We start from the raw sequence: 18,233 nt of genomic DNA, 5'->3' as shown, positions 1-18,233 counted from the left end.
GATGGCAAAGGAGAAGCTAGGGGCTAAACAAGCTCTCACATAGAAACCAGTTTTAGTGTTTCAGTGAAAAGTCCAAGGGCACTGACTGTTGGGAAGTGGGATTTGGGTCCTGAGAGGTGGTTACCTCACTGAGACTGTGCCCCTCCTGTCTGAATCCACTTCTGAAACATCATGAGATGAGAAGCTTGGCTCCACTTCCCACTATCTCAGCCGGGCACAAAAGTCCATAAGCTTCAAATCTCCAAAGAACCAGCAAAAAAAAATCACATGCCACATGCTGCAAACCAGTAAGCTGATCACATGTGAACTGAGACCTCAGAAACACAAAAGAAACCTAGGCAGACAAACCAGGGCCTGGTTGCTGTCCCTTGTCTTGTTCACTCAAGGCTAGCACTCTACCACTGGATCCATAGTTCAATTCTAGTCTGTTTTTCATTAATCAGTGATAATATTCTCATTTAAGCCACCACTCCCAGATCTCGGCCACCTGAGCAAGTAGGATTAAAGCCATGAGCCACTGGTTCCCATTTGTGTGCATTGTTGTTGTTTTTCTGAAGAGAGGCTGTAAGGCACATTCCATGCATAGTGGAACCAGCACTACCAATATCACCTAGAAATTGGTTGGACCCTTGTGTCCCACTCCAGATCTGTTGACTATGCATTTCTTAAAGCATATTCATATAACTCATGAGCACAGTAAAGATTGAGATTTCCATCAACTATTCTTAGTCTCAAAGCTCTAGAATCAGGACTGAGAAATCTTTGTATTCTTGAGATCAGGATCAATAATACATACATATATATATATATATAATAAATATTTTTATTTAATGACTGACAAACCAGTCCCTTATTATATTAAACCAAACATTAATCTCGTATGTAATTCCTCCCATCATGTATTCTCCTTGATTGGATTGGAAATGAAAACACAATGTACTGAATTTTCCCAGAACCCAACTCCTCAAGTGAAAACAAAACATACCTTTCTGTATCCATTTTGGGTGACAAGGTGTTAGTAGATTTCTTGGAATTAACATGTATTTGAGGAACAAATAATCAAAGCTTATTGGAATGCAATAGGGAACACAGTCTTTGTGACCTATATTCTATCCTTCATACTGATTCTAACAGCACTGCAGTAAATGATGTTCTGATTCTTATTTCAGAATTAAAAGTCAACCACAAGATCCATAGTAGGTGTTCAGTGTACTACAAGGTTCTTGTTTCTCCCCTGTAAATTTAGTATTTGTGACCGTTACTTTTCAACTTTTAATAATGCTTATCAAAAAATCTATTGCCAACATTCATTTTAAAATTTAAGTTATTTATTAAAATAAACAAAATGAACTGTACAGTAATTTTACTATATACATACATTATGCACACAATGGCCATTCAGTCTGTTTTTGCTATGTCTCCCTACCCCTATTCAGACAGCCTACATGATCCCTAATAATCTCTGTTGAAGTATTCACTCAAGAGTGGGATGCCCAGAACATGTTATGCTTTCTTTTTTTTTTTTTGGTCCGGTTGTGGGGCTTGAACTCTGGGCCTGGGTGCTGTCCCTCAGCTCTGCAGCTCAAGGCTAGCACTCTACCACTTGAGCCACAGCGCCACTTCCGGCTTTTTTCTTTTTGCTTATGTGGTGCTGAGGAATCGAACCCAGGGCCTCAGGCATGCAAGGCAAGCGCTCTACCACTGAGCCACCTTCCCAGCCCTATGCTTTCTTTAATACCTTTCAATACACACATATAAAATATAAATTCTTGGGCTGGGAAGGTAGCTCAGTGGTAGTTTGCCTTGCATGCATTAGAACCTGGGTTCAATTCCTCAGTACCAAATAAACAGAAAAAGCCCAATTTCCCAAATTTATATAATTAATTTTCAACAGTTTAAACATAAAATCTTTCCCTTGCTTATAGCTGGGACTCCACTATTTGGACCATTCATCCAGCTCAGCTTTCTGATGGTATTTTAGAGATGAAGTCTAGTAAACTTTTCTTCCCAGGCTGACCTGAAAACACAATCTTCCATATCACAGCTTCTCCATAGACAAGAGTTAAAAGCGAGAGCCAATAGCACATATCAACAATATAATAAATTTGAAAATGTGAATATACACTAGCTTTTGAATACAATAACATTGTGAGAAAAGGAACCACACACACATACATACACACAAGCACATAGGTTAAAAAATAATTCAACCTTCAAAGTTTACATTTATCCCCAGGATATGTTATCTGGTGAGTAGTACCATTTTCCCCTGGAATTTTCCCATAGATTACACCTGGAATTCTCAAGGAAAGTGTGCATTCTTCCTAAAGATTCCTCCCCTGTAAAGTACAAGATCCCTTTACACTCTCACACATACTTTGACACTTTTTCAGTCTGATAGATTGCTTTTTGTGACAAATCAGGGAAAGTTGCTACCACAAGCCTTCCCCACATTGCTCACATGTAAAGGGATTTTCTCCAGGATGAATTTTTGGTATCCTCTAACATGGCAGTATTGCCTGAAGGATTTGTAGCAATAAGGGCACTTTTGGGGTTTCTATTCAGTGTGAAGTTTTGTGTGTACAAGAAGACTATATGTTGCTCTATAGGCTTTTTGAACACACCTCAAAGACATTTCTAACATTTATTTTTTTGGTATTTCTTAACATGTGACTAAGTGTTAAAAATGTTTCCACAGTGGCTACCTAAAGTATTTTTTAGTCTTCTATGGCTTATAAATGTTAATGAACAAAACAGTTTTGAACTGCACACAAATTGCAGGGAAGTCTTTTTTCCTCTAGTGTGTATTAGCTTTATCTGGTAAGATTACCATGCTTATAAAAAGCTTTGCCACATTCATTACATTCATATTGTTTTTGTTCAGAATGAATTACTTTTTTCACCTCAGAAACCAGGTATTTCTAAAAGATTTCTTACTCTCATGTCATTTACGAAGTTTTTCCCCTGTATGAATCATTGCATGCCTTTTAAGGTTAGAATTTGTGCTGAAGCATTTTCCACAACTATTACATTTATGTTGTTTGTTACCAGTGTGGACTCTGAGATGCAACTGCAAATCCGTGGGTCACAGAATGTTCTCTCACATTGACTGCATTTAAGTAATTTCTTTCTACTATGGGATTTCTTATGTTCCATTTGTTGTGTGAATGAACTTAAGAGTTTTCCATATTTTTGTTGCTGTTGTTTTCAATGAACCTATAATGTATTATGTGATTTTTTTATTTCTTTTGCATGTTCTTCCTCCATAGTATAACCCCTGTTTGCACTGTTATTTGATTCCAGTGACCTGCATCTTGTATATACATTTTTTTAATTTGGGGAGGGGAAAGGAAATTAAAAAAATGCTGAAACAAGGATACAGGTTGAGCCATTGTAACAATGAGATGTACAAGACACTATATTGAAAATGAACTTTACAACTTTGTGGGGGTGAGGAAGGGTGGAGTTGGGGAGGTGGGGATGGAAGGGATGATAGGGGGGAAAACAAAGGCGGAGGTAACAATGCTCAATAGGAAATGTACTCATTGTCTTGCTCATATGACTGTAACACCTCTGTACAGTATCTTTATAATAAAAAATATATATTGAAAAAAAGAGTTTTCCACAGTCCCTGCATTCATAATATTTTGCTCCTATCTGGTTTCTATCCTGCTCAGCCACAAAAGAGATCATGTGAGAAGGATTTGTATCTCTATCATTCTCTTTGGATCTTTCCTCATTATGAACTCTATTATGTGGCCTACCATGGGAGGACTGCCTCTCCAGCTCAATCTCAGAGTCATGCCATGAATTTGCCCTCCACTGCCAATTTCCCTACTCTGAGCAATGGTAGCTACTGTGTACAGGGGCTTAATCAGTACTGTTACATTCAGGATTGTGTCCATGTGCTAAGTCCTCCTTATTGTTCAGTGTTTCAGGTTTCAAACTATTTTGAGTAAGTTGTGCTTGTTGGGATGTAAAGTGAGTCATCCTACCTGAACATAAGCCTGTCCTGTTGTCCTGTTCTTCCTCACTCTCACTAAAAATGACAGGTTTGCTGAAGTAAAATACTATGTCACACAAGTTCTCAAAGTTCTTCAATATCACATCCCTATACATCTTTTTCTGTTCTGAACTCAATAAAACCCACTCCTCCTTGGTAAAATCTAGGGACACATCCTCAAACCGTATTGAGTTCCATGAGAAAAAGTGTGTGGTTTCTGCCTCTGTGACCATCGCTTGTTGTATATTAACAGGGAGTACAGAAGACAGAGAGAATGCAGTAGGTGTAGGGGTTTCTCCCATTTTTCAGGTCAGAAAGTAAATACACTCACACAGCAGCTAGGACAACTAGGGTACTAATAAGTTTGCTTCAACAGTCCATTCAGACAAAGTCCCAAAGCAGAAAGCCAGAGGTCATCAAAGGCACGGCTCCATTCAGGCTGCTGCTTGTATACGTTCCAGTGTGCTTGCCTTTGGGAAAAAGAAAGAAACTCTCAGAACATATGCAGGTTTATAATGCTGTTAGTGTACTTTTCTGAATCAGTGTAACCCCCAAAATGTGAATAGGTACCTCTCCCCTTAGTTGCAGGAGCAGAAAGCATTTAAGGATATTTGGGTTTACATTTCAAAATACTGTGAAGGGCTGGGAATGTGACTTAGTAGTAGAGTGTTTGCCTAGCATGCATGAAGCCCTGGGTTTGATTCCTCAGTGCCATATAAATAGAAAAAGCCAGCGTTAAGACTCAAGTGGTAGAGCACCAGCCTTGAGCAAAAGAAGCTCAGGCCCTGAGTTTAAACCCAAGGACTTGGCAAAAACTAAAACCAAAACTAAAATAAAAATGCTGTGAAGATCCAGTAGCTATTTCGCTATTTCATGTCAGCATTTCCCCCCCCCCCCCCCCCGTGGGGCTTGAACTCTGGGCTTGGGCGCTGTCCTTGTGCTCTTCAGCTCAAGGCGAGTGCTCTACCACTTGAGCCACAGCACCACTTCCAGTTTTCTAGCGGCTTATTGGAGATAAGAGTCTCATGAACTTTCCTGCCCGGGCTGGCTTTGAACCACGATCCTCAGATCTCAGCCTCCTGAGTAGCTAGGATTACAGGCGTGAGCCACCGGCTCCTGGCTTCATGTCAGCATTTGTGTCATATGTTTTATGTTTGCAATTTCTCAATGAATAATAGGCATGACTACTATGCATGTTGCTATGACTGAAGAATTTAAAGCTTTGACAGGTTATATAAGATGCCTGTGGCCAAACAAATATTAAACATGGAGTCTGGATCCAATGCAAGACAGGGCAGTTTAACTCCAGAACTCCTACCTGCAACTACTCTGCTAAACTTCTCAGCAGAAAAATATTCAAATTCCAACTTGCATCCTGAGTACCTCTACCACTTGAGCCATAGCGCTGGCTTTTTCTATTTATGTGGCACTGAGGAATCAAACCCAGGGCTTCATGCATGCTAGGTAAACACTCTACCACTAAGTCACATTCCCAGCCCTTCACAGTATTTTGAAATGTAAACCCAAATATCCTTAAATGCTTTCTGCTCTTGTAACTAAGGGGGGAGGTACCTATTCACATTTTGGGGGTTACACTGACTCAGAAAAGTGCACTAACCTGCTTGAATAGCCAGTCACCCTCTTAGTGTTTGACATACACTAAGTCATTGAACTTTCATATCTAAAGTGTGAAGATCATACTTTGTGTCCCACCATACCAGTTGGAAGAGGCAGAAACTTAGCTCAAGAACCTCCTTTATTCATGGTCAAATATTTGAGGTGGGACACTGGAGAATCTATTTAGGCATGAAGTCAACAAGACTTAGGATATATTTGACTAGGATCTTGTAGAGCCAGTATGAATCCTTCCCAGACCATCCATTTCCATGAGGCCTCAGGGAGAGACCCTTGATCATTATTAAGTGCTTTGGCCTCAAACTCCACTAGAAACCCATGAGGAATGAGACTGGTGATGGCTAAATCCTATGCTAGAGAAGCCTGAGGCCTTCAAAGCCCACTTTGAATTCTCACTTTGAATCCTCTATGAAGGTGACAAGAACAATGAGTGCTACAGAGAGAAAATAAATGAAAAGCACCACCAAAACCCTGGTGCTTTCATTTCTAAGCATAATGACTACAAATGGAAGGCTGAGCAAGAGGGCATTTCCAGACAGAAGATGGAGTCAGGCACTCACCCTTTATTCTGCTGAAAGTTCAGCCTTCAGTGACTATAGTTCAGCCTGCAGCTGTGGTGTCTTCTCAATCCAGTTAAATGTTCCTGTTAGACAGGGAGCTGGGGAGAAGAGTGGAGAACTCCTCAGCTAAATTTCCCCCAAAGACCAGCATTCTCAGAGCTTAAGTATGTGAAACATCCCAATGTTTTCACTCTTCACCAATAATAGAGAAGTAGCAAGGCATCAAATATTCTTGGAAGCATATATGTCAATCAAATAAGTTACAAAGCTTATAGATGTTGAATTCACTGACTGTGAATGAACAGCTCAAAGATGGCAACTACTGCTCTTTACTAAGCAAGAGGTTCAAAACATACCCCCAAGTCATTCTCTTCATATTGAAGCAAAATGGTGCAATTAGGTTCAAACTCCAAAAGTGAGCATGGAGCCTGTGGGTCACAAAAATAATATTACATAGTAAGGGGGCTAAGATCTGAGGTTGGAAGTATGAAGGCAGCCTGGGGAGCAAAGGCCAGAAGGCTCTTAGGTCTAATCCAACAGAAAGAAGTTGGAAGTAGAGGTGTGGTTCACGGAGTAGAGCGACAGCCTTGACACAAAAAAGCAAGTGTGAGCTCAAGGCTCTGAGTTCAAGGCCCAGATCGAACACACACAAAAATGAGAGTGGAACAGTGTGCCAATGTCACAAACGGTTAGATAATAACAGTATTATGTGATTATGTAAAAAGAACCATGGAGAAAATAAATCAGAAACCAATATGTGTACCTATAGCAAGCAGGCTGGGGTAGATAAGGGAATGCAAAAATGGAACCTTCCAAAAATCTATTGGGAAAAAAGAAAGGGAAATGGAACTTTTTGATTTTAATACCTTCAATACAGTGTTGCTTTATGATCTTCGTAAGTATACTTGTATTTTTAATGAATGCTAACAAAACAAAAATGTATTGGGAAAGCAAAAGAGAAAGGAATCTCAGGAGGGTAGAAAAGAAAAGTCCATGAACAGTTTTCCAAATACTAGTTGAAACTGAATTCAGGAAAAGAAGAGGATCAGTTTCCTCTCCTCAGAGACAGCTGGCATGATTTGAACTTTGGACTGATACCATTGACTGGCCCTGTGCCCCAGGGAGGAAGAAGTTTCCTTGATGACCAAGGGAGTTGAGGAAGTCCACCTTGGTTAAGGGACTGAAGCAACAGCACGTAGCAAGTCAGCTGGCATAACTTTCATGGCTGCTCATGTGCATTCCTCTTACTTTCCCTCTTAGAAGAATGCTATCTGTGCCCATGCCTCCTATATTTTAGATGGGGACTTCTATATCTTGTCAAAATCCTTAGGCCTTTTTTCTGTTTTGTATTCCAAGAAATGGTAGCTGCATTTGAACTCAGGGACTCAAACTTGTTTGGCTTTATCATTCAGGACTGGTGCTCAACCAGTTCAGTCATACCTTCAAGTCCTGCTTTTTGAGGGTTAATTAGAGATGGAGTCTTTCAGACTTTTATGCTCCCTGATAGCATGAAAAGTCTATTCCACTGGTCTCAGCCTCCTGAGTAGCTAGGATTACAGATGTGATCCACTGGCACTTGGTTGATAGATGGGTATTTGTTCCCTGTGGCATTATTCATTGTGAATTATCCCTTTTCTTCAAAACACCCTCCCCAAATTTAACTTGGTTTTGGTGATATTGAAAGCAGCATCCCACCATCTTGGAATTCACTAACTACTAATTCTTCCAACAGATTCGATCATACACTCAGCTTTCCTAAGCCTCTTTCAGGCTTAAACTCTTTGGCTGGCTTCACATTCTCCAGTCCCTGCTTTAATCTATTTCAGTTGCCATCACGGTATAACATCCAAGACTCACTCCTATACTTTTTTGGGGGTCAGTCATGAGGCTCGAATTCAGGGACTGGGCCTGTCCCTGAGCTCTTTTTGCTCAAGGCTAGTGCTCCACCACTTTGAGAGACAGTTCTACTTCTGGTTTTTGAATGATTAATTGGAGATAAGAGTCTCATGCAGACTTTTCAGTCTGGATTGATTTCAAACTGTGATCTTCAGATCTCAACCTCTTGAGTAGCTAGTAGTACAGGTGTGAGACACCAGCACACAGCTCACTATGCTTTTATCTCTATCCTTTTATCCTTCTAAATTTCTTTTTTTGTTTTTTAGTATTTATTCAAAAATTTTATTATTTATTTTTATCTGTAGTTGCATAGGAGTTGCAATTTAACAAAGCAGTTTATAAATCCAGTATTTCTTGATCAATGTCAACCCTTTCAACATTCTCACCCATCCCTCCCCTAACCACCTCTTCCCTCCCTTTACTTAATTTTGGAGGTTATAGATTGGATTCTTCATTTGTATTATCCACCTCTTCTCCTCTTCATTTGTCCACCCTTTTCCCCTTGACCCCACCCTACGTGTTTTGAGTATCCACTTTCTGATTCTTATTGGTACCGAACTTGGACTTTACTTTTCTAAGGACTTACACTATTTGGGTTCCCCCTTACTTCTACTGCATTTCAGTTAATACATTTACAATCACCACATACCACTCAATGTATTTACTTATGAGTTTATAAGCAAAATCTTGCCTCCATATATGAGGGAAACATGGATCCTCTAAATTTCTTTTTTGTGTATGGGTCCTACTGTTTGAATTCATGGCATAGGTGCTGTCCCTGAGCTTTCTGCTCAATGCTAATGTTGCACCAGTTGTTTCATAGTATGATCCTGACACCTGCTGGGTAGCTAGGATTATAAGCCTCAGCTACCAACACCCAGCCTACATGCTAATATTAATTGAACAACAAAGTTTCATACCAAATGTTAACAAGCATTCATTATAATCATTAAGTTAGGAAATCAGTATAATTTGTGTCTGACAAGATTTGCTATTCAGTAAATGACATGTTCACTCATCTAGCACAAGTCCAGACTCAGGACCTCCAGTCAGCTTTAAGAAAGATGGGAAGGGGTAAGGATATTGGAAACATTAAAGAATTTTTCTTTCTTTCTTTCTTTCTTTCTTCCTTTCTATCTTTCTCTTTCTCTCTTTCTTTCTCTCTTTTCTCTCCCCTCCCTCTCCCCCCCCCCCCTTTTATTTTATTCAAGACTACTGGTCTACAACTTCAGCCCTTTCTCCATTTCCATTTCCTGTTGTTTGGTGGTTAAATGGAGAGAAGTGTCTCAGGAACTTTTCTGCCCAGGCTGCCTTTGAAGCACAATACTCGGATTTCAGACTCCTAAATAATTAGTTTACAGATGTTCAGTACCACCCGCTTTGTAAGGGTAGTTAAGTTGTGCTCCCATTTTTTCTTGTTCTCTGACAATGTACCAAGAGAACATCTCAGTGTCTGTACCATCCATCCTCTTGTTTTCACCTCATTCTGCATTTTGGGTCCCATTCATTCTTCTCTGACTATATCAGTTTTCTATCATGCTCTTGAGTTTGGGGGATTTTTTTAGGTCCTTCCTCCTGGGCATCTCCCACTGCATGGGAAAAGAACACCCATGTGCAGAGCATCAATGTTGGGGTCCTTTCCTTATCACTATTCTTGAATTATCTTGTGATACTTTCAGTGTTGGGACTCTTAAAAAACTGAAATGTCTCCCTAACTCCATCATTGGATTTCTGGGTCATCAAGATGTTAAGTCCCTTCATTTTGAGGAAAGGAGAATCTTTTTCTTGGAGACCAAAAATGTGAAACATTCTGTATGCTGGTGGCTCACTCCTAAAATTGTAGCTACTCAGGAGCCTGAGATCTTAGAATTTAAGTTCCAACTCAACCCAGGCTGGAAAGTCAACGAGCCTCAGAAATGGCCACATAACAACCAAATGTCAGAAGTGGAGTTGTGGCTAAAGAGGCAGAGTACTAGCCTGAGGAAAAAAAGATGGTGTTGCGACTCTTAATTCAATTCCCAGGATTGGCAAACAGAAACAAATTGAAACATGGAATTGGAATCTGGGGTATAACTCAGTGGGAGAGTATAAGCATATCATTTGGGATACTCTGGCTTCAACCTAACAAAGAGAGAGAGTGGTGGGGGAGAGGGAGGGGAGATGAGAAGAAGAGGCAGAGGAGCAGGAAAGGAAGGTAGAGGGAGGAGCAAAATGAAGACAGGAGAAAGAAGAAGACAGAAGATGGCAGGAGAGGAAGGAAGAGAAAATAAGAAATATAAAAAGGGATGAGGAAGAAGGAGAAGAAGAAGAGGAGAATGGAGAAGATGGAGAAGGAAGGTATAAAGTACAAAAACAGGGTGGAGTTGAAAAGGAAGGGAAGGAACAAGCCTGGTTGAATAGCAAGTACTAGCCTTGTATTTTCTCAAGAGGGCATATCACACACTGACTACCACAGTTATTTAGTTGTTTAAAGACTACAAACTTCTTGTTCAGCCATTTGGCCTCCTGACTGCTGGAGGGGATGTAATCCATGAAATCTGGTGGATGTTTCTTTTCCTTTCCATGTCTGGGATCCCTTTCCATGTCCCTGCCCGAAGTTTCAAATTCTGCCCATCCTCCAGAACTAGTCAGGGCAGAGGTACAAACACCAAGGGTGGATCTGTGAAGCATCACACTTGAGTTTGACTGACCTCTGCTACAATTCCACCAGCATCCCATGTCTACTTGCCTTATCTTCTCTAAAGTCATTGAGAAAAGTCTGTGAAATATAGCAAAAGCTACTAGGCTCCATGTTAGCTCTCCTCTAATTCTGAGGGCTTTTTTTGTTTTATTGTTGTATTGTGTGTGTGTGTGTGTGTGTGTGTGTGTATGTATGCTCGTGCGCATACACGCATGTATATGTGTTTGCATGGTCCAACATCAGGGTTTGGACTCAGAACCTGTTGTGCTCACTTGACTTTCTTTTTTTTGTCAGTCATGGGGCTTGAACTCTGGACTTGGACACTCCCTCAGCTCTTCAGCTCAAGGTGAGCACTCTACCACTTGAGCCACAGCACCACTTCCGGTTTTCTAGTGGTTTACTGGAGATAGGAGTCTCATGGACTTTCCTGCCTAGGCTGGCTTTTAACCGTGATCCTCAGATCTCAGCTTCCTGAGTAGCTAGAATTATAGGCGTGAGCCACCGGCACCCAGCTTCACTTGACTTTCTTGTTCAGCTAGAGCTCTACCACTTTAGCCACACATTTAGCCTCATCTTTTGCTTGTTAATGAGAGGTAGAATCTAGCAGAGTTTTTCATGTGGTTACCTTCACACCATAATCTTCCAAATCTCACTGAGTAAGTGGGATGACAGGGGTAAGCCATCACAATTTGCCTCAAAATTTGATTTCCATGTCATACTTTTCCAAAAGGGCATAAACTTTCTGTTGACATACAATAAGACTTCTCTACCCACCTCCTCTTGGCTTCAGGCAACAAAATACTGCCTGAGGCAAACTGGTTGGAAGGGATTCCAGTACCCTAGAACACTGAATGCTGAGTTTGAGGTGAACACTGAAGAAGGGTGGTAGAAGGGAGAAGATGACAGTCAGCTGATGCCAGAAAATGAACAACATACTGATCTTCAATGCAATCTATGCAGTGTCTTCAAACTGTAAGTCTCCTTCTATCTTCCTGCTCTACCCTCTTAAACATGTGTTTTCTTCTTGCTGCTAAGATAGCTTTCTGCCCACTACTAATTGTGAAGCAGGTGAACAACCAAATGCCTGCTAGGGCTTCTCAATTTCAATCATAAAACAGTAATTCTGTTAGAAGCCAAAATCAAGAGATTCTCAGAGCTTATTTGCCAGAGCTGGGTCAAATGGATATCCTTGCTTCAAATGAGGGTAGAAAGTGAGCCTCTTTACCAGGCACACTGACATTTTGAGGCTGTAACGGAAAGGAAAGGAAGAGTAGCTATCAGGTAAACAACTCCATTACTTCCCACATAAAGCATATAATCTTTTAAGTTTATAAAGCATCTTACACAGGATTCAAACACCAGGGCTTCAGGCTAGAAAGTGCCCCCCCCCCAAAAATAGACAGACAGAGATAGATAGATAGATAGATAGATAGATAGATAGATAGATAGATAGATAGATAGATAGATATGGAAGCTATTTGCTTCTTATTCAATTTTCCATCCTAATATTCCTCAAGGTCAACATTTAATGAGGATCTTTGGTCAAAGACTCTATACATCTTCCTATCTCCATGGGACAAAGTAGGTCCTCTAGCATTAAGGAATGGAAAGATTCTTTATGGCCTGCAGTAGTAGATATAGTCATCCTGAGTGAGGAGAAGAAAGAATAAAACACATGGGTTAAATCTCTTGCTACCTGAAAAACGTACGTGTGTGTGTGTGTGTGTGTGTGTGTGTGTGTGTGTTTGCATGCATGCCAGGCATACTGGTCCTGGGGCTTAACTGAAATCAGAACCTGGACACTGTGACTGAGCATATGTGCTCAAAGCTAGTGGTCTACAACATTGATCTACAGTGATATTTGTGGGCTCAGGTAGTTAATTAGAAATAAAGATGAGTCTCATGGACTTTGCTTCCCAGGGCAACTTTGAATAGCCATTCTCAGATCTCAGTCTCCTGAGTAGCAATGATGATAGGCTTGAGTCACTGATGACTACCTTGAAAATATTTTTTTCTAAAACCTTTGTGAGGTTTGAAGTTAGGGATATTACTTTGTCTATTGAAAAACATCTGGAGGAAGCCAAGTGCCTGTGCCTCATACATATAAACTTAGCCACTCAGGAGGCTGAGATGTTATTATCTCTGTTCAAATGCAGCCTGGGCAGGTAAGACTGTGAGACTCTTATCTCCACTTAACTACAAAAAATGGAAACAGGGCTAGGAATGTGGCTTAGTGGTAGAGTGCTTGCCTGACATGCATGAAGCCCTGTATTCGAATCCTTAGTACCATATAAACAGAAAAAGCCAGGAGTAGCACTGTGGTTCAAGTGGTAGAGCACTTGCCTTGAGCACAGAGAGGCTCAAGGACAGTGCCCAGGCTCTGAGTTCAAACTTCCGCCAAAAAAAAAAAAATGGAAACAGAGCTGTGGCTCCAAGTGGTAGAGCACTAGCCTAGAGTACAAAATTCAAGCACAACAGCAAGGCATTGGGTTTAAAAACCAGGGCTGGCACAAAAACAAAACCAAAAAAGATCTGTGTTGGCTCAGGCTTGTAATCCTCACTAGCCAGGAGGCAAACCTTGGAAGAATTGAAGTTTGAAGACAGCAGAGACAAAAAAGAAAATAAAACAACTATCAAGACTGCATCTTAAGGACAAAGGTTGGGTGTAGAAGTACTCATCCCATCTATATGACAGGTCATACATAGATGGATGACAATCTAGGCCACCCCTGAGGACATGGTTGAGGGTTGAGGACATGGGTTATGTAGTAAAACCCAAATGTCACCTAAAATAGCAACATAATGATGAATGTAACTGTGAACGTTATGTGGCTTGTAATTTTTCCAGCAATTATATACACCTAAGAATAAATTACATACATCTAAGAGTCCACAAGAAAAATATTAAAAACCAACTGTTGGGCTGGGAAGGTAGCTCAGTGGTAGAGTGCTTGCCTTGCATGCCTGAGGCCCTGGGTTCGATTCCTCAGCACCACATAAGCAAAAAGAAAAAAGCCGGAGGTGGCGCTGTGGCTCAAGTGGTAGAGCGCTAGCCTTGAGCTGAAGAGCTGAGGGAGAGCGCCCAGGCCCAGAGTTCAGGCCCCACGACCGGACCAAAAAAAAAATTATAAATACTTTTTTAAACATTGGAATCTTCCCCACCCAAGATATGATCTAACATTATTATCTGTGTACGCATATGTGTGTTTGTGTGTGTGTGAATTCTAAAGCTTAAGTCAGAGCCTCAGTGCCGTTGCTGAGCTTTTCTTCTCAACATTAGGGCTCTAGCACATGAATCAGAACTCTACATCCTTCTAATTGTTGGGTAATTAGAAAAAAGTCTCAAGGACATTCAAGGCCACTCTGGCTTTGAACCAGATCCTCAGATCTCAGCTTCTTGAGTTACTAGTAATAAAGCTATGCAACACTGGTACCTGGGTCAGCCTTCCCTTTGTAATGGCTTTGGAAGAAGGAATCTCACAGATTTTTCTGCCTGGGCTGTCTTTGACCCTCAATTCTTCAGGTCTAATCCACCTAGATAGCTAAGATTCTTTTTTATTTTATAGTCTGCACATCTTATACTGGGAGCAGAAGTGCTTATATTCTTGAAAATCAAATAGTACCAGAAAACAGAACAAAACACAACACAACACAACAAAACACCATCCCCCACACAAACCCTATTCCTCTCACCTTAGGAAGAATTCAGAAGTCCACATTTGCACACTGTGTGCCATGGGTGATTCCTTCCTCTCACCTTCCTAATTAGAGTGAGAAACCACACAAAGACAGAAGGACAGGAACACTGGTGCATTAGGGTTTATACTAAGGAGCTAGCACTGAAGCAATAGAAATGCATATTCCTAATCCTTTTAGGTTGCATTACACTTTGAATAAGGTCTCACAATTTTCCCTAGGCAGCCTTGGGCTTATAGTCCAATGAGAGTTAGAACAGCACATTGTGCGTGTGTATCTGTCTGTGTCTGTGTCTCTGCTGGTCCTGAGTAGTGGATTCAGGTATTCTCCCACTCTCACTTGTTTTTCTTCCTCTTGGTGTGTTTGTTCAATCACTTGGGCCAGGCTTCCATGCTATAGCCACTTTTCTCGAGAGGATAAGGCCACGCCATTGCCTCAAACAAACATCAATCCATGGCAACTTTGCTCCCCAAATAGCTAGGATAAGGTGAGTGGGTGACCACATCTACTAAAAATACCATTTGAACACCAGAGGCCCTACTAAAACATGACACTCTGTCACTACATATTCAATAATGACTAGGCACTTCAGTTTTCTTTAAATAGTGCCACCAGACCTCCACAAGCTAGAATCTTCAGTCTTGTTTTAGAGGCTGAAGCATAGTAGAAGAACTGCTTTCCTCATCTCAGAGTTCACTATCTGAAATTTGGTAACAAATAAGACAAAATTAAAAACATCCAGTAGCACCAACAGATGTGGGGCCATACTTTTCTCCTGCTCTGCCTGGAAGCCTCATGCATTAGCAACCTGAAGCCCCAACTGCACCAGCCTGAAGCAGGAGATGTATTTTGCATACTGTCAACATCAGTCAAAACCCAGAAAAGAAAACTGTTCCTCTAAACCAAGGACACCACAGCAGACCAAGGAAGCCACAGTTAGCACTTTCAACCTGTTCTCCAACTTCCACTTATCAGTCCCTTTGTTGCCTGGTGGCACCATCAAGAAACCAACCTGAGAATTGGACACTAGACCCTGCCAAGCTTCAGACATCTAGGCAGCAATTTCATCCACTTCATTACTTCCATTGTTGATCTCCTGAATGGTTAGGGCTTCTAGCTCCCCCAGAAGGCATCAGGAGACAATGCATGAGGAGGCTCACCACCAAAACCCCTAAAATCACCTTCCCTACCCTCACTTGCCACACATCTTGCTGACACTGCATAGGATTTAGAAGTCTGCACTTTTACACAGTTTGCCAGCAATAACTCATGACCCTCCTCCTACCAAGTAGAATGCTGGACCACAAAACAGAACAAGATGAAATGGATTTTGGTTTTGTTTATTGTTTGTTATGAACAAAGGTGGAATTCGGATTTCTCATTTGATAGCACTAAACAAGTAGAGCATTTATGGTTTGGGTAGCATTTCACTAAGTTCTCACGCTTATTTCTCAGCAACACTGGACTTCTATTCTAGGAAGAGGACAATCGGCACACCAGACTACAATGGCTATGTACTGGTCCTAGGATGTTGATTGAGGGATTCATCTGCTCTCGTCTGGCTTTCTTTTCTTTTAGGGGGACAGGGGATAGGGAGGAGTTCATTCTATCAGATGTGCCCTGATGCCAAAACCACAACCAATGTTTGTTTTTTTGTTTATTTTAGCTTAAGACATGGTAAATGTTCCATGTTCTGGCCTCAATGACCCACCAAAAACCACTTTTCATTTGTATTAGCTAAAATAATAAGATCAGGCCACTAAAGCTGCCACAAACATCATTTTAACACCATAGGCCCTGTTTCAACATAATGCCACCCCGGCGCCACAAAATACTCAAGGATAGAAACTTTTGCTTTCTTCTTGAATCTACAGGCAGGTGGGGAATCGTGTTCCCCTTTTCTCAGGGTACATTACGCTGAAATTCAGGAGAGGCACAGTAGCACCAACAGACCTGGCAAATACTTTCCTCCTCCTATGACTCCAACTAAGAGGGTACAGAAATGCCAATTAGACCAGGCAGGAATTACAGTCACTCTGCTCAACTGTTGCCATTAGTGGATACCCAATGAATAATCTAAATTACCTGACCCAGGATCATGGAGCAGAAGAAATAACCACAGTCAGCCCTTAGAACCTGCTCTAAAAGCCAGGCACAGGTGGTTCAACTGTAATCCTAGCTATTCTGGAGGCTGAAATCTGAGAATTGCAATTTGAAGGCAGCCTGGGAAGAAAAAAATCAGTGAGACTCTTTCTTGTCGCCAATTAACCACCAGAAAACTCAGAGTGGAACTGTGGCTCAAAGTGGTAGAGCTTTAGCTTTGAGGCTAAAAGCTCAGGGACAATGCCCTGAGTTCAATACCTAGACAAATAACTTGCTCCCAAAAAGTCACTTGTCCTCTCATATCACCTACCTGACAGCAACATCAAAGGATGATCTGAGGACCAGACCTGTGGATGCAGCAGAGCAGCAAACAGCCAGGTGGCAATGTGGTCCACATCAGTACTGCCAAAGATGATCTCGGAAATCCTTAGGGCCTTTGCACTCCCAGCCAGCAATGTCTGTGGATAATGAAAGGGGAGAATCAGTATCCACCCAATGTCTCTACTCCCCATCCCCGACCCCACGCATCTTCCCTCCTCTCGGGGTGCATTCGCTGAGGTGGCCCATGGTCCCCATGTGGCCTAGGTTCATCCTTTCCTTTCCACTGCCATCTAAGAGAGAGCCGCACCCCAATGGCACCAGCCTGAGGAGCCAGACATATTCTCTCCTACTGTTGGCATCTGAGGATCCCCTGACAGAAACCCCAACAGCCTACCCTGCAGCACAAGAAGGGAGTCACCCTCACCACTGTACCCCGCTCCCAAAGAACCACGTGTCCCCCCTCTTCTCTCCCTGCTGACGTCTACAAAGGACCCACTGAAGAGCAGACCTCTGCAGCCGCCACGCGGCAAACAGCCAGGCGGCAATTTCCTCAGCGCCGGGACTGCCAGTGGACACCACGCCAACCATTAGGATCTCTAGTACCCCCGCTGTCACCTGCATACCATGCCAGCCAGGCTCATGACCCCAGGCACACATGCATCATCGTGACCCTGTGTATGATCTAGATGCCTAGATTGAAGCATACTACCCCAGGACCAACTCCTGCCACTCACTCTACCACGCACAGTGAGGGACCAATCACAGACAGGAGGAAGCAGAGAAATGAGGGGTTGATATGGGGCTGGGAGTTATTCAGGTGTGTACTCACAACCCAGCAGTGCACCAGTGGATACACACCATCAATCCTTTTATGTTTCCTAAAGATATCCATAATGTCTCACAATTACCCCCTGTGCCTCTTTCTGCTTCTCTTTAAGCTAGGTCTGCACCTAAATGCTAAGGCATTCTGTGTGTGTGTTGCACTTGTCTGGTGTCTCCGACGCAGGGATTTGCCGCCTCAGCTTTGGTGTGTTCCTATTAGAGGCAGTTGTTGTCACTTGGCCAACACAACCAGTACACACAAAACCACTGTTTTTGTATAGACTGAGTCCTGACCATATGTTTGCCTGGTTTGCCCCAAACATACCTATTCTATGGCAAAAACTGTTGGCAATACAGTCACCTAAAATACCACCACAATAACACTGTGTCACCACAAATTAGTTCTGGCTAGAGCCTTCTATTCCCATTTGGTGGCTGCAGTCTGGCAGAGGAACTACATTCTTACTATCAGGTTGCATTAGCTAAACAGGGAGGCCCCGTGGCATCAAGCAGTCTT

The 18,233-nt window shown here is 41.9% G+C and overlaps 1 long non-coding RNA gene across 1 annotated transcript; it reads right to left on the bottom strand.

The window, feature by feature from the left end:
* Positions 1-4,409: 4,409 nt before the first annotated feature.
* LOC122111712 lies at positions 4,410-16,973 on the bottom strand. Its single transcript, XR_006148038.1, has 3 exons — positions 16,884-16,973; positions 6,199-6,296; positions 4,410-4,473 (listed from the first exon to the last, which is right to left on the bottom strand). It is a non-coding gene; the product is annotated as an uncharacterized LOC122111712 (long non-coding RNA).
* Positions 16,974-18,233: the final 1,260 nt, after the last annotated feature.

This window comes from Dipodomys spectabilis, unplaced genomic scaffold (genome assembly GCF_019054845.1).
Source record: "Dipodomys spectabilis isolate Male_0828 unplaced genomic scaffold, ASM1905484v1 ptg000087l, whole genome shotgun sequence".
Classification (NCBI taxonomy): domain Eukaryota; kingdom Metazoa; phylum Chordata; class Mammalia; order Rodentia; family Heteromyidae; genus Dipodomys; species Dipodomys spectabilis.
This window is presented reverse-complemented; position numbering and strand designations above follow the sequence as displayed.